At 40.9% G+C, this 15170-nt stretch overlaps 1 non-coding gene and 1 pseudogene across 1 annotated transcript; both read right to left on the reverse strand.

The window, feature by feature from the left end:
* Window positions 1-3251: 3251 nt before the first annotated feature.
* Window positions 3252-3503, reverse strand: LOC138445090 (cytochrome c oxidase subunit 7A2, mitochondrial pseudogene; annotated as a pseudogene).
* Window positions 3504-4128: 625 nt separating this feature from the next.
* On the reverse strand, window positions 4129-4232 carry LOC138445473 (U6 spliceosomal RNA). The gene has a single exon (XR_011258905.1). It is a non-coding gene; the product is annotated as a U6 spliceosomal RNA (small nuclear RNA).
* Between the last annotated feature and the right edge of the window lie 10938 nt (window positions 4233-15170).

Raw genomic sequence — 15170 nt, forward strand, 5'->3', positions numbered from 1 at the left:
AGCCTCATTTTCCCTTCTCACAAAGAAATATTTTGAATTTAATTCATGTGAACTAGGGCTTCCCTGGTGGCTCAGACAGTAGAAAATCTGCTGCAATGTAGGAAACCAGGGTTCAGTCCCTGGGTCTGGAAGATCTCCTGGAGAAGGGAATGGCTACCCACTCAAGTATTCTTGCTTGGAGAATTCCATGGACAGAGGAGCCTGGCAGGCTACAGTCCATGGGGTCACAGAGTTGGACACAACTGAGCAACTAACACACACATGTGAACTATCCACTGTTTTTTTTTTTTTAAACATAGATCAAGATCTGCCAAGTAAAGGAATTCAGTTCAGTTCAATACAGTCACTCAGTCGTGTCCGAGTCCTTGCGACCCCATGAATGGCAGCACACCAGGCCTCCCTGTCCATCACCAACTCCCGGAGTTCACTCAAACTCATGTCCATCAAGTTGATGATACCATCCAGCCATCTCATCCTCTGTCATCCCCTTCTCCTCCTGCCCCCAATCCCTCCAGCATCAGGGTCTTTTCCAATGAGTCAACTCTTCGCATGAGGTGGCCAAAGTGTTGGAGTTTCAGCTTCAGCCTCAGTCCTTCGAATGAACAGCCAGGGCTGATCTCCTTTAGGATGGACTGGTTGGATCTCCTTGCAGTCCAAGGGACTCTCAAGTAAATGAGTTCGAATCATAAAATAAGTACATCCTGATAAGCTTGCCCTGAAGGGCATGTCGTTATTTGATAATACTCAGTACTCTTCTCCCTCTTAAGCTACTTTAGCTTTGAAAAGACCTGCTGGTCTGTGTTCTGTGCATAAGTCTTATTTATAAAGGGGACTGAGTGACAACACAGAGAGGTCAGTGCACTGCAAGAAAAGTTTAACGTTTCTCACAATTCCCCTAGAAACAGAAGGGACAGCTCATCACACAGCCACAGAACAAACACCAGATTTTTATCATGAAGCAAAGGCAGGAGTGTGCAATATGTTTAGGCCGGACATTTTATTAGGGTTCTTATGGGAAAGGTAAGGTCAGGCAGCATGAACAGTTTAGGAATGGCTAGTTTGAAGAGTGTCCTTGAGTTTTAGGCTATAGCTGAAATGGGAGAAAGCATTTCAGGACGCAGCCGAGAATAGGCTTTTCTGTGTTGGCACAGAAAGAATTCAGCAAGAGGCAGTGACAGGTAAGGAAAAAGTTTAGTAGTATAGGAAATCATGTGAGATTTACAAGCAGGCAGGTGAGGGAGTGCTGCCCAAGAGCTTAGTAGGCTACAGTTTTATAGTCAAAGGAAAAGTGAGGAGGTGGAGAAGACCAGCTTACTCATTCTTAAGTAGATGTCAAGCTCCATCATTAGTTCCCTCTCCACATCAGATGGGGAAGTTTCCTTGTCCCTACATGGTCAAAATGGGATTGTCATGGCACAATCAAAATAAGCAAAAAAGTGGTGACATATACTAAAATATGGTAAATCATCTCAGGTTTCAATATAATGTCACCTTCTCCTTATATTTTCGTTTTTAGTGTATGCAGAGGAGCATGTCCTAGGAATCATTAACTTACTGCCTTTGCTGGGCAGGATATGGGTCTCATTCCACCATTGTTTTATTTTATTTTTTTCTTTTTTGGCTGTGGCACAGGCTTGCAGGTTCCTAGCTCCCTGATCAGGGACCGAATCCATGCCCTTGGCAGTGAAAGCGTGGAGTAGGGGACAACCAGGGAATTTCCCTGGAGGATTTTTTATTTCCTTCATTTGCTTTGTATTTTATATTTTATTATATTATTATTATTATTTTACTTTACAATATTATATTGGTTTTGCCATATATCAACATCAATCTACCACGGGTGTACACGTGTTCCCAATCCTGAACCCCCCTCCCACCTCCCTCCCCATACCATCCCTCTGGGTCATCCCAGTGCACCAACCCCAAGCATCCTGTATCCTGCATCGAACCTAGACTGGAGATTCATTTCTTATATGATATTATACATGTTTCAATGCCATTCTCCCAAATCATCCCACTCCACCATTGTTTTATTGCTTTGGGTCATGAGACTTATGGCTCCCTGGCATGGTTTTGTTAAGCAAACGTGCTTTCTTGAGTGATCCTTAACTTATGAGGGTCTATCATACATTTTTTTTTCTTTTTCAAAAATAATATTTACTTATTTACCTATTTGGCTGTGCTGGGTCTTAGTTCCAGCACGTATTATAGATCTTCAGTTGCAGCATGTGGAATCTTTAGTTGCAGTATCCAAACTCTTAGTGATGTTATGTAAGATCTACTTCCCTAAACAGGGATCAAACCTAGACTTTCTGCTTTGGGAGTTCAGAGTCTTAGCCACTGGACCACCAGGGAAGTCCCATCCCATACTTTTTTCTTTACTTATGTTTCCCTAGTGGGATTACTTATTGAATTGCTGTACTTTGTCCCTTTATTCTGTTCCTATGATGGGGTGGTCCTTATTGCCTGGCACCTAACCCTGTGGTGATTAAGGCACAGGAATATGGGCCAGATAGCAAAGGTATGATGGCTCTGGATTCATTAGTTTACATATCAAGGGCATACATCTTGTTGGATCCTTGGCACTCCCTAAGAATTAGCTAGCCCTGATGGAGCAGTCTCTTCCCAGCCACAAAGATTATTTAAGATGTCAAAATGTCATACAGAAAAATTTTAAATATGATTAATGCAACTGGGGTAAGAAGAAGGGGCAGAAGTTTCCTGTGGTCTTTTGAACAGTTTGCCCCTGTGTTCTGGGCAGCATACTTTCTTCTCTTTGGTGCCAGAAAATTACTTTGGAAACTGATTGGTTTGGGTGAAAGAGAGATGAAATCAAATGATAAATGCCAAAGAATAGGTTCAGAGAAGTAGAATCCAATGAAAGGATGAAGTTATCAGCCAGACTTATGGTGGGCTGTTGAGCTAGGTTTACACCATAACCAATTCAGTCAGTATAGCAGAGGTTAAATGGACTTCTTGAGCTTAGAATTTGAGACTGTAAAGCCTTTCATTTGTTCAACAAATCATGTTTTCCAAAGATCACCTCCATATGTTGTCCAACATTGGAAAGCAGGCCCAGCTGGTATTGTTATCCTGACTTGTTTTTTTCATGGTAAAGACTGCTTTATTGATGGCAGTTAGTACAAGTCAATAAATACTGACTCAAAGAACTCAGTTGTGTATCAGATTTACTGGTCCACACAGAGCTAAATGGAATTGAACCAACTGATTGCTGGGAAGATAAACTGAAGTCAGTCCTGCTTTTTGGGAAATGAAACCACAGCCAGCTGATATATGGCATCTGCTGTTTCACCAACTATAAGAACCATGGTGGTTCTATATAGGAGGGCATCAGCTATCCTACCCTTCAGATGCACTGGAATTCCATGATCCTCCTGAAACAGCTTTTGTTTTGCTGGAAGCTTATTTCCAAACTGCCTGCGTAAAGCAGTACTTATGGTCCTCTTAGTAATCTAATGGAGAGATAGAAGATTCCATAGCATCTTGGCTCGGCTACTGCTCACCAACCGTGATAACTGACCATCAAGAACCATTATTCTGAGTCTAAAGCTGAGCCTCCAATAAGTAATTTGTCCAAGGCCACATAGTTAATAGAAGAGCTCTTGTTAACATCTGGGTCTATTGTTCTATTCAGTGCTTTGCCCACTATTCATGAACAGTATAGTTCTGTTTCAACAAGGACATTTAAAAATTAATCATAAGTATTTATTGAGGAATCTTTAGTAAAGTGTTCAGTACTGTGTGAGGGCCTGTGGGAGTGTGATATTTGCTGGTCCTTAATATGTTCAGTGTTGACAAGTACTTGGTTTGTCCCTTCTTGGCACTATTTATATAATACAGAAGTCATACCCACTCCAGACATGCAGACTGGTGTTGCATTCTGGCTCCACCATACTACATTTGTAGACCTGAGCTGGTTGTTTAACTTTTCAGCCTATTTGCTTATCCATAAAAAGAGCCTAATACTACCACTTAATAGGCATGTCAATAGGATTAAGTAAAATATATACATGTAATTATTATTAACTATAGTTTTGGGTAGCTGAATTTGATTTCACAAGATAGAAAATCAGGAATTGATGACCCAGCAGTTGAATGGGATTTTTTTTTAAAATGTGAATATTCACAAATTTTCATGTTATCCTTGCACAGGGGCCATGCTAATCTCTATATCATTCCAATTTTAGTATATATGTTGCTGAAGCAAGCACTAAATGAGGATTTCTGTATTAAAAAATGTGCATTGAGAAGACTGCTCATATTAAAAATGTTTCTAATCATTATTAAATGTACAATGTGTAATGAGAGATAGCATTAGAGTATGAACTCACCAAATTCAAGTATTTTATAATATTGTGTTAATTTCTACTGAACAAAAACAATACATGTATATATATATATGTGTGTGTTAGTCACTCGGTTGTGTCTGACTTTTTGCACCCCCATGGATTGTAGCCCACCAGGTTCCTCTGTCCATGGCATTCTCCAGACAAGAATACTGGTGTTCATAGCCATTCCCTTCTCCAGGGGATCTTTCTGACTCAGGTATCAAACTTGGGTCTCTTGCATCGCAGGTAGATTCTTTACTGTCTGTGCCACCAAGGAAGCCCTATATACATACACCTATATATATTCTTTTAAAATATTTGTTTATATTTTTATTTATTTATATAAATATATTTTATATTCTTTCCCACTATGATTTATCACAAGGAAAACTTTTAGATCAAATTATACAAGGCATTTCTCTTATTGGCCATGGATCCCTGAATCTCTTGCCCCCAGTGTTGCCTTAATCATCTCTTATTAAATAAATAGCTCCCATAAGATCATTTAAAGTTTTTCACTATGCTCTGTATTCCATGATTTCCTCCCTTGTATCACATTAGAGAGAGAGAGAAAAAAGTAAAATTCAGTAATGTTTTTCTTTCTCCATTTTTTCCTATCCCTATTTATCCATTGTTTTATAATTAACACAAAAATCATTTTTCAAGTTCAGTTCCAGAGGATGAGATGACTGGATGGCATCAGCAACTCAATGGACATAAGTCTGAGCAAACTCCAGGAGATAGTGAAGGACGGGGAAGCCTGGCATGCTGAAGTCAGTCCATGAGGTTGTAAAAAGTCAGACATGACTTAGCAGCTGAATAATAACAAAGTTCAGTTCCAACCATTTCTCTAAGTTGAAAATTTAAAGAGATCATGCTATTTCCCCCCTTTTCAGCATTTTAAAGTCTTAAAGAAAAGTTTTGAGGCTGTTTCCTCAAAGAATATATAAAAAGTATAATTTATGCTTCCTAATTTCAACTCACAAATAGTTTTTATTCAATTTTCCGAGAAGAACAAATAAAATCAGTGTGGTATAATGTGATGGAAGTGTCTAGCTGAGAATTTCAACAACAGAACTTACTTTGGAAAGCTTCCCAGAGTAAATAACACTTCAGAGAGTCAGTACAAGATTGGCCATTTCCTCTTGCCCTGGGACACTCTGTGCTTATAGAATGTGCTTACCATATTTTGTCCTAATCCTCCTTCTCTCTCCTTGTCAGTTAGGATGATCTTGTCTGTGGGTATTAGAAATGGCAACTGAAAGTTGTTTAAACAATAAAGGGACATTATTTCCACATAACAGGAAGTCTGGAGGCAGTTTTTTGAGGGTGGGTTAATTCCACAACGAACCAGTTTTTTTCCCCTGTCTTAGTTTTGTCATTCTTAGCCTGACTGCCTTCTCCTCATAATCATAACACACCCGTCTCACCATATATATCACAGAGAGAAGTTTCTCAGACTTGGCACTACTGGCACTTTGGGATGGATAATTCAGCGTTGTTGCACATACAGCATTGCAGGATATTTAACAACATACCTGGCCTCTACCTAATAGATGCCCTTAGCACCCACCTCATAGTTGTGACAAACAAAAACATCTGCAGATATTGCCAAATATTCCATGAGGTCAAAATAAACCCCGAAAGTTCCATCTTATGAATAGTGGGAAGTATGTGCATGTATTGTTTGGAATTCTTCAGTAAGGAGGATTTATCTCTTTTTACCCATTTATTTATTCAAACATATATTTGTATCAATATGGATTCGGGTATATTTATTTTATTTTTTTGGCTACAATAGTACACTATTTTGTTGTTGCTATTGCTCCAGCCTTTCCACCTTAGGTTACTGGGGTCTTTTTCAAGTTGACTGCTGTGTCCTTTTGATACATTTCCTTCCTTCTTTTTCATTTTTGCTCACTTCCTTCCTTACTGGTAGTATGAATTAGGATCATCTTGCATTTTCCCTGCCCAGCCTTATAACTGGCTATTTCTCCAAGGATCCTGGGTTCCTTTTATTGGAGAACAGTATTTGGAAACTAAGATCTGGTGTGAGTGTCCTGCTTGCAATTGGGGCGTCACTGCTCCTAGCTTCTCTCAGCAGGTAGAACTAGGAAACATATATATGTATACTAACACCTGTGTACAAACATATCTATGATTATTTTATATCTGTTTGTGTATATAATGAGCTAAACAGAGTTAATTCTCTGATCTTTAACTCTAATTCATTACCATAGAGTTCAGTCTATCTGTTCTCCGTTGATTATCTGTAACTTCTTTATCTGATAGTAAGAAATCTGGCTCCCATTAGCTACTATCCATTTACTTATTTGTTCAACCTCAGCATACATGCAAAGCATATTCAGAATTATTAGCCTATATTCTTATGAAAAACGGATGTACAAACCAGAGTACAATGTTTCTACGGTTCTTTTTGTTTTTGACTTTACAGTCTCCAGTGGAGTACATTTTTTATTCAGAATGTTAATACAGAAAGAGAGCCCACAAAAATTTTTGCCCAAGAATCCATATCTTAGCAGCAGCCTTGTTCTGTCTCACTAATCCCATTATAACTTTGTGTGCATATTCTTCCACAGTTTTTCCTTGTTCAAACTTAAATACATATCTGCTACTGCTAAGTCACTTCAGTCGTGTCCGACTCTGTGTGACCCCATAGATGGCAGCCCACCAGGATCCCCCGTCCCTGGGATTCTCCAGGCAAGAACACTGGAGTGGGTTGCCATTTCCTTCTCCAGTGCAGGAAAGGGAAAAGTGAAAGTGAAGATGCTCAGTCGTGTCCGACTCTTCGTGACCCCATGGACTGCAACCTACCAGGCTCCTCCATCCATGGGATTTTCCAGGCAAGAGTACTGGAGTGGGTTGCCACTGCCTTCTCCATACATAATACATAATACATATACACTGTATATGTATTATAAATACATATACAGTCATATAAATACATGTATATGTACATTAGTTCTACAAAATATTTTGGTCTGGAAGTGAAGCTTGAGAAATACAATGTTTGATGGCTCCCACGGTAAAGCATCTGCCCGCAACGCGGGAGACCTGGGTTCGTTTCCTGGGTCGGGAAAGTCCCCTGGAGAAGGAAACGGCAATCCACCCCAGCACTCTTGCCTGGAAAATTCCAGGGATGGAGGAGCCTGACAGGCTCCAGTCCATGGAGTCGCAAAGAGTCGGACACCACTGAGCAACTTCACTTCACTTCACTTCCCGATCCCCATCCCCGCCACAGGTAAACTCTAAAACAGTCAAGGTTAGGGATCATCCTCTTAGCCAGTCATGGTAATTCTAATCAGGACTGCCCCTGGCTGTATGGTGTGGAATCCCTGAAAAATATGTTTTTTGTGTTACCTCTACGTATATGAATAAACCAGAATAAAAAAGGTGCATGAAATAGAGTGGAAGCTAAGTTCAAAGTTCACGATGTAAAGAAAAGATGAAGAGCACAAAAATTAGCTACAGTGAGCAGAGACTATGAAGTAGACAGAGAATGGAGGGAACTACACAGGCTAGCTGGAAACAAGAAAACATAAGAAAGAAGTAAGCCTCCATGAAAAGATGCTCAAGTTTGCTAATTATTAGAGAAACTACTGCAATGAAGTACCACCTCACACCAGTCAGAATGGCCATCATTAAAATGTCTGCAAATAAAATATGCTGGAGTGGGTGTGAAGAAAAGGGAACCCTCCTACACTGTTGGTGGGAATGTAAGTTGGTGAAGCCACGATGGAAAACAGTATAGAGGTTCCTCAGAAAACTGAAAATAGAATTACCATATGACCCAGCTCACTCCTTGGCATATATCCAGACAAAACTATAAAAAGATACAGGCACTCCTATGTTCATAGCAGCAGTATTCACAATAGCCAAGATGCGGAAACAACCTTAATGTCCATCAACAGATGAATGGAGAAAGAAGATGTGATCCATATTTACAACAGAGTACTACTCAGCCATAAAAAGAATAAAATATCTGCAGCAACATGGTTGCAACTAGAGATTATCATGTTAAGTGAAGTAAGTCAGAGAAAGACAAATACCATGTGATATCACTTATATGTGGAATCTAAAATCACACAAGAGAACCTATCTATGAAACAGATTCACAGACATAGACACAGACTTGTTGCCAAGGGGGATGGAGCTGGGGAGGAAGATATAGTGGGAGGTTGGGTTTAGCAGATGTAAGCTATTACATATAGAGTGGATAAACAACATGATCCTACTGTATAGCAGAGGGAAATATATTCAGTATCCTATAATAAACCATAATGGAAAAGTATTTTTTAAAAAAGAAGGTATGCCCTGGGATTTCTTTGGAGGGAATGATGCGAAAGCTGAAGCTCCAGTACTTTGGCCACCTCATGCGAAGAGTTGACTCATTGGAAAAGACTGATGCTGGGAGAGATTGGGGGCAGAAGGAGAAGGGGACGACAGAGGACGAGATGGCTGGATGGCATCACCGACTCGATGGACGCAAGTCTGAGTGAACTCCGCGAGTTGGTGATGGACAGGGAGGCCTGGCGTGCTGCGATTCATGGGGTCGCAAGGAGTTGGACACGACTGAGCGACTGAACTGAACTGAACTGAACTGATGTATATGTATAACTAAATCACTCTGCTGTACGGCAGAAATTAACATAACATTGTAAATCACCTATATTTCAACTTTTTAAGCAAGTCTAAAATGAAACCTAGTTTAAAAAGATAATTAAAAAAGAAGTATGCCTCAATCTTGCATAGTTTTCTAGTTATGGTTCTATTGTCAATTCATGTTTCTTTGTATAGTGAACTGTACATTTCTGAAAGGAACATTAGCAATCAAAAGAGTCTAATTAAAACACACAAATTTGAAAAAAGAATGAATGAAAAGATTCATTCATTGAAGGAAATTAGCCAGTGTTCCAGGAGTAAAGGATGTGATGGGAGCAATTAGGAGAGCCTTTCAGTCCACAGCCAGACTGTGAGATCCATTCTGAGTATGAGTTTGAAAAATATATTAAAGTCAGATTTCAATCATTTGGGAAGATTACTGAGACAGATGGATTTCTTCAGAGTTTTACAATCTGGCTTTTATTCTCACAGATTCAGAAACCTGAGCTGCCATTCTACCAAGTCTAGACCATCTCTTAGGTGTGGACACACATTAACCAAACACACAGAAATTCATATGTTAAAAAGCCAGTATAAATTTGTTAATCTATGAGGATAATAATAATTGCCAAATTGACCAAATACTTTTGTTCACTACTTAGAGCATTATGTTTCTATAGGCAAATCCATGTGAAAAGCCAAATTATTACTGGAGGACTACTTAGTAAGTGAAAGTGAAAGTGAAGTTGCTCAGTTGTGTCCGACTCTTTGCAACCCCATGGGCTGTAGCCTACCAGCTCCTCCCTCCATGGGATTCTCCAGGCAAGAGTACTGGAGCGGGTTGCCATTTCCTTCTCTAGGGGATCTTCCCGACCCAGGGATCAAACCTGGGTCTTCCGCATTCCAGGCGGAATTATTTCCTCAGGGCAAGAATTCTTAAAAAGATAATTTTTTTCTTCAAGCTTTCTCTGGAGTCTAAAGAATATTGTGACCACATTGTCAAAAATAATATTTTTCTCTGATCATAGTTTTATAGCCAGAATTTAGACCAGACAGTGCTCAAGTTGGTCCTTATAACAAGAGCAGATTGGTCCCAGCAGGGATTGTCCCTCTAGGGAAGTGAGGGTCTTAGTTTGATCAGCCCCAGGCTGTTAATTACAGAAGGAAGTCCTAGACATAAGGGAACTTTAGTCCATTTTCCTATCCTATTGTCAATAAATATCTAATATTTTAGGCCATTTTTCTTGTCACAGCTATAGATTGACCAGTCGAAAAAAAAAATCTGTTTTTCCAAGGGGTTCCCAGGTGGAGTGTGGAACCTTAGAATGAGCAATTCCCATATTAGCTCAAGCAGTATGTACCAGATGTCTGCACACTCAAACCAAACCAAACCACAACTTCACCAGGCAGGAGTCACACTCCAAATTCGTCTGCACTCCCCAAGAATGGGCACAAGGGGCCGCTGCTGGTACCAAAGCTCTGGTTCCTCGTGGAGTCCAGTTGAAGGAAGGAAGTCCACTCTGGGTCCCTTCGTGGTCGCAATAACTGTTGACTAAAAAAGATGTACCACTTGAGAGTGGCAAGTTAAGTTTTACTGGGGACAAAATGAGGACTGCAGCCGGGGAGGCAGCATCTCAGATAGCTCTGAGAGACTTCTCCAAAATGGCAGTGGGGGGAAGTCAATATATAAGATTCTGGAGAAGGTAGAGTTCAATACCACAAAGCACTCATTTTACAAAGGTTTTTTGTTAGTTATAAGAATCAGTAGGAGCCAGGGCTATTAAGCTATATCACTCCGAGGCATCGCTTCCATTCTAAGGCCATACCTGTTGAAGAGCCTAGATACTTAAGTCCATGAGCCAGGGCCATTGAATAATTGGAAGGCATTACAGAAGTCAGAATAGTGCACCCCATCCAAAGATGTCCACATCCTAATCCTCAAACACCTGTGAATAAGTTAGGTCCAGGGTCCTCAACCCCCTGTTATGAACCAGGCACATAATGGGAGGTGAGTGGGTGGGCCAGCGATCAAATCTTGAGTTACAGGGCAAAGGAAAATTGAGTCTGAAAATGGAGTTGAGATTGCTAATAGGTTGAATTTAAAATAAAGAATCCAGCTTATTCAGGTGCAAACAACGTAATAATCACAGAGTATTTTAAATGCAGAAAAGGGAGGCAGAAGAGTCACTGTCAGAGTGATGCTATGTGAGTCAATTGGCCATTGCTGGCTTTGAAAATGAAAGGGGGCTGTGAGCTACGGTATGTGGGCAACCTTTAGAAGTTGGAAAAGACAAGAAAAAATTCTCCTCTAGAGCTTTTAGGCAGGAACACAGTCCCGGTGACCCTGTGACTTTAGCCCCAATGACAGACCCATGAATTTAGGATTTCTGACCACCAGAACTGTAAAATAATAAATGTGTGCTGTTTCACATCACCAAGTTTATGGTCATTTGTTATAGCAGCAATAGTAAACTCAAACACGCACCTTGCCAAATTTGATCTTTCTGACATCCATTTACATATTTCAGAAATTTCCTTTCCTTAAATACCTTCTTTCTTAAGAAAAATAATACAGTAACTTGGTGTAAACTTTTAGTTAAAATCACAATTCAGACAGGCTTCTGTAATTGGTTCATGCTGGCTAGGCTTAGCATGTTTATTATTTAGATATTTTTTTGTTCCGGAGGATCTTCTTGGGAATGTTCCGTTTCTTGGTCCTGGGTGTAGGGTAAGGGAGTTAGAGAAGACGAGGTTCGGAAAAAGGAGACCAGCACTTTACAGGAATAGATCACCTTTAATGAGGCAAGAAGGGGCATCAGTCAGATTAGTGAGCTACTGCACTAACCCAAGAAAAGAGTAAGTATATTACAGGCTGCTGCTGCTGCTGCTAAGTCACTTCAGTCGTGTTCGACTCTGTGCAACCCCATAGATGGCAGCCCGCCAGGCTCCTCCATTCCAGGGATTCTCCAGGCAAGAACACTGGAGTGGGTTGCCATTTCCTTCTCCAATGCATGAAAGTGAAGAGTGAAAGTGAAGACGCTCAGTCATGTCCGACTCTTCGAGACCCCACGGACTGCAGCCTACCCGGTTCCTCTGTCCATGGGATTTTCCAGGCAAGAACACTGGAGTAGGTTGCCATTTCCTTCTCCATTATACAGGCATATATGTGGAAATCTACTGTCTTAAGGGGGCCTGTTCTTCTCCAGGGTTGTTCAGAGTTGTTATCTCTTAAATGGCTGGGGCAAGGAATTCTGAAGATTGGGCAGAGGTTGGGACCAGCTGGGAGCTGGGCGTAATCAACCTTAAGTAAGTGAAGTCGCTCAGTTGTGTCCGACTCTTTGCAACCCCATGGACTGTAGCCTACCAGGCTCCTCTGTCCATGGGATTTTTCAGGCAATAGTACTGGAGTGGACTGCCATTTCCTTCTCCAGGAGAGGATCTTCCCAACCCAGGGACTGAACCCGGGTCTCCTGCATTGTAGACAGACGCTTTACCATCTGAGCCACCAGGTACTGTAAAAATTTTTTTCCTTTGTTGTGAGAGTTCTTTGTTTTGCATAGAATGGTGGGGAGGACGTGGCGGGGAGTTTTGAGCGGTGTAACTTTCCTTCACTGGGAATCTTCAGACTGATTTAATATCAGTGAGTTCAAATTATATGTGTAGTAAGGACTGAGAAAGAATATTCCTAAACTTATAAAGGAAATTTAAGTATCAGAGAAAAAAAAAAAAAGCCGCGAGCAAACTTACATGGCTTTTGCATCCAGATAAGCTGGGGTATTTAGATATTTTAACAGCTTTCGTAAATTGCTGCATTCCACCAGAGATATCCTAAACTAGTTTTTCAGTTCAGTTAGGTTCAGTCACTCAGTCCTGTCAGACTCTTTGCGATCCCATGAATCACAACACATCAGGCCTCCTTGTTCATCACCAACTCCAGGAGTTCACTCAAACTCATGTCCATCGAGTCGGTGATGCCATCCAGCCATCTCATCCTCTGTCGTCCCCTTCTCCTCCTGCCCCCAATCCCTCCCAGCATCGAAGTCTTTTCCAATGAGTCAACTCTTTGCATGAGGTGGCCAAAGTATTGGATTTCAGCTTCAGCATCAGTCTTTCCAATGAACAGCCAGCACTGATCTCCTTTAGGATGGACTGGTTGGACCTCCCTGCAGTCCAAGGGACTCTCGAGTCTTCTCCAACACCACAGTTCAAAAGTATCAATTCTTCGGTGCTCAGCTTTCTTCACAGTCCAATTTTCACATCCATACATGACCACTGGAAAACATAGCCTTGACTAGATGGACCTTTGTTGACAAAGTAATATCTCTGCTTTTCAATATACTATCTAGGTTGGTCATAATTTTCCTTCCAAGGAGTAAGCGTCTTTTAATTTCATGGCTGCAATCACCCTCTGCACCATTTGATTTTGACCTAAATCAAATCCCTTATGATTATACAGTGGAAGTGAGAAATAGATTTAAGGAACTAGATCTGATAGAGTGCCTGATGAACTATGGACAGAGGTTCATGACATTGTACAGGAGACAGGGATCAAGACCATCCCCATGGAAAAGAAATGCAAAAAAAGCAAAATGTCTGCCTGAGGAGGCCTTACAAATAGCTGTTAGAAGAGAAGTGAAAAGCAAAGGAGAAAAGGAAAGATATAAGCATCTGAATGCAGAGTTCCAAAGAATAGCAAGGAGAGATAAGAAAGCCTTCCTCAGAGATCAATGCAAAGAAACAGAGGAAAACAACAGAATGGGAAAGACTTGAGATCTCTTCAAGAAAATTAGAGATACCAAGGGAACATTTCATGCAAAGATGGGCTTGATAAAGGACAGAAATGGTATGGGCCTAACAGAAGCAGAAGATATTAAGAAGAGGTGGCAAGAATATACAGAAGAACTGTACCCAAAAGATCTTCACAACCAAGATAATCACGATGGTGTGATCACTCACCTAGAGCCAGACATCCTGGAATGTGAAGTCAAGTGGGCCTTAGGAAGCATCACTATGAACAAAGCTAGTGGAGGTGATGGAATTCCAGTTGAGCTATTTCAAATCCTGAAAGATGATGCTGTGAAAGTGCTGCACTCAATATGCCAACAAATTTGGAAAACTGAGCAGTGGCCACAGGACTGGAAAATCTGAGTTTTCATTCCAATCCCAAAGAAAGGCAATGCCAAAGAATGCTCTAACTACTGCACAATTGCACTCATCTCACACACTAGTGAAGTAACGCTCAAAATTCTCCAAACCAGGCTTCAGCAGTACATGAACCATGAACTTCCTGATGTTCAAGCTGGTTTTAGAAAAGGCAGAGGAACCAGAGATCAAATTGCCAACATCCACTGGATCATGGAAAAAGCAAAAGAGTTCCAGAAAAACATCTATTTCTGCTTTATTGACTATGCCAAAGCCTTTGACTGTGTGGATCACAAGAAACTGTGGAAAATTCTGAAAGAGATGGGAATACCAGGCCCCCTGACCTGCCTCTTGAGAAACCTATATGCAGGTCAGGAAGCAACAGCTAGAATTGGACATGGAACAACAGACTGGTTCCAAATAGGGAAAGGAGTACGTCAAGGCTGTATATTGTCACCTTGCTTATTTAACTTATATGCAGAGTACATCATGAGAAACGCTGGGCTGGAAGAAGCATAAGCTGGAATCAAGATTGCCAGGAGAAATATCAATAACCTCAGATATACAGATGACACCACCCTTATGGCAGAAAGTGAAGAGGAACTAAAAAGCCTCTTGATGAAAGTGAAAGAGAAGAGCGAAAAAGTTGGCTTAAAGCTCAACATTCAGAAAACGAAGATCATGGCATCTGGTCCCATCACTTCATGGGAAATAGATGGGGAAACAGTGGAAACTAGTTTTTGGTTCAAGCCAATTCAATTAAACCTACATTTATGGGGTCCCTCAAAGATGATTTACCTTTGAACTAATGAAGCCTAAGCTGATGCTCCTGACTTGCAGGGCCACTGAGAAAACTGAGGGATGCTGGGCATTTAGACGCTGGAGTTCTGGGTAGGAAGCAGAAACCAGGTTGTACACAGGAAGTATTTCTATGTGGCATTCTGGTAAACTGCCTGAAAGTTCACAGAAGGAAGGGACCTGAATCTCCTAGCTTCTAGTAATTTGTCGTAATCTCTTTTTGCATTGTTTCGCAGTCACTTCATTCCAAAAGAACTC

Source organism: Ovis canadensis, chromosome 8 (assembly GCF_042477335.2).
Source record: "Ovis canadensis isolate MfBH-ARS-UI-01 breed Bighorn chromosome 8, ARS-UI_OviCan_v2, whole genome shotgun sequence".
Lineage (NCBI taxonomy): Eukaryota > Metazoa > Chordata > Mammalia > Artiodactyla > Bovidae > Ovis > Ovis canadensis.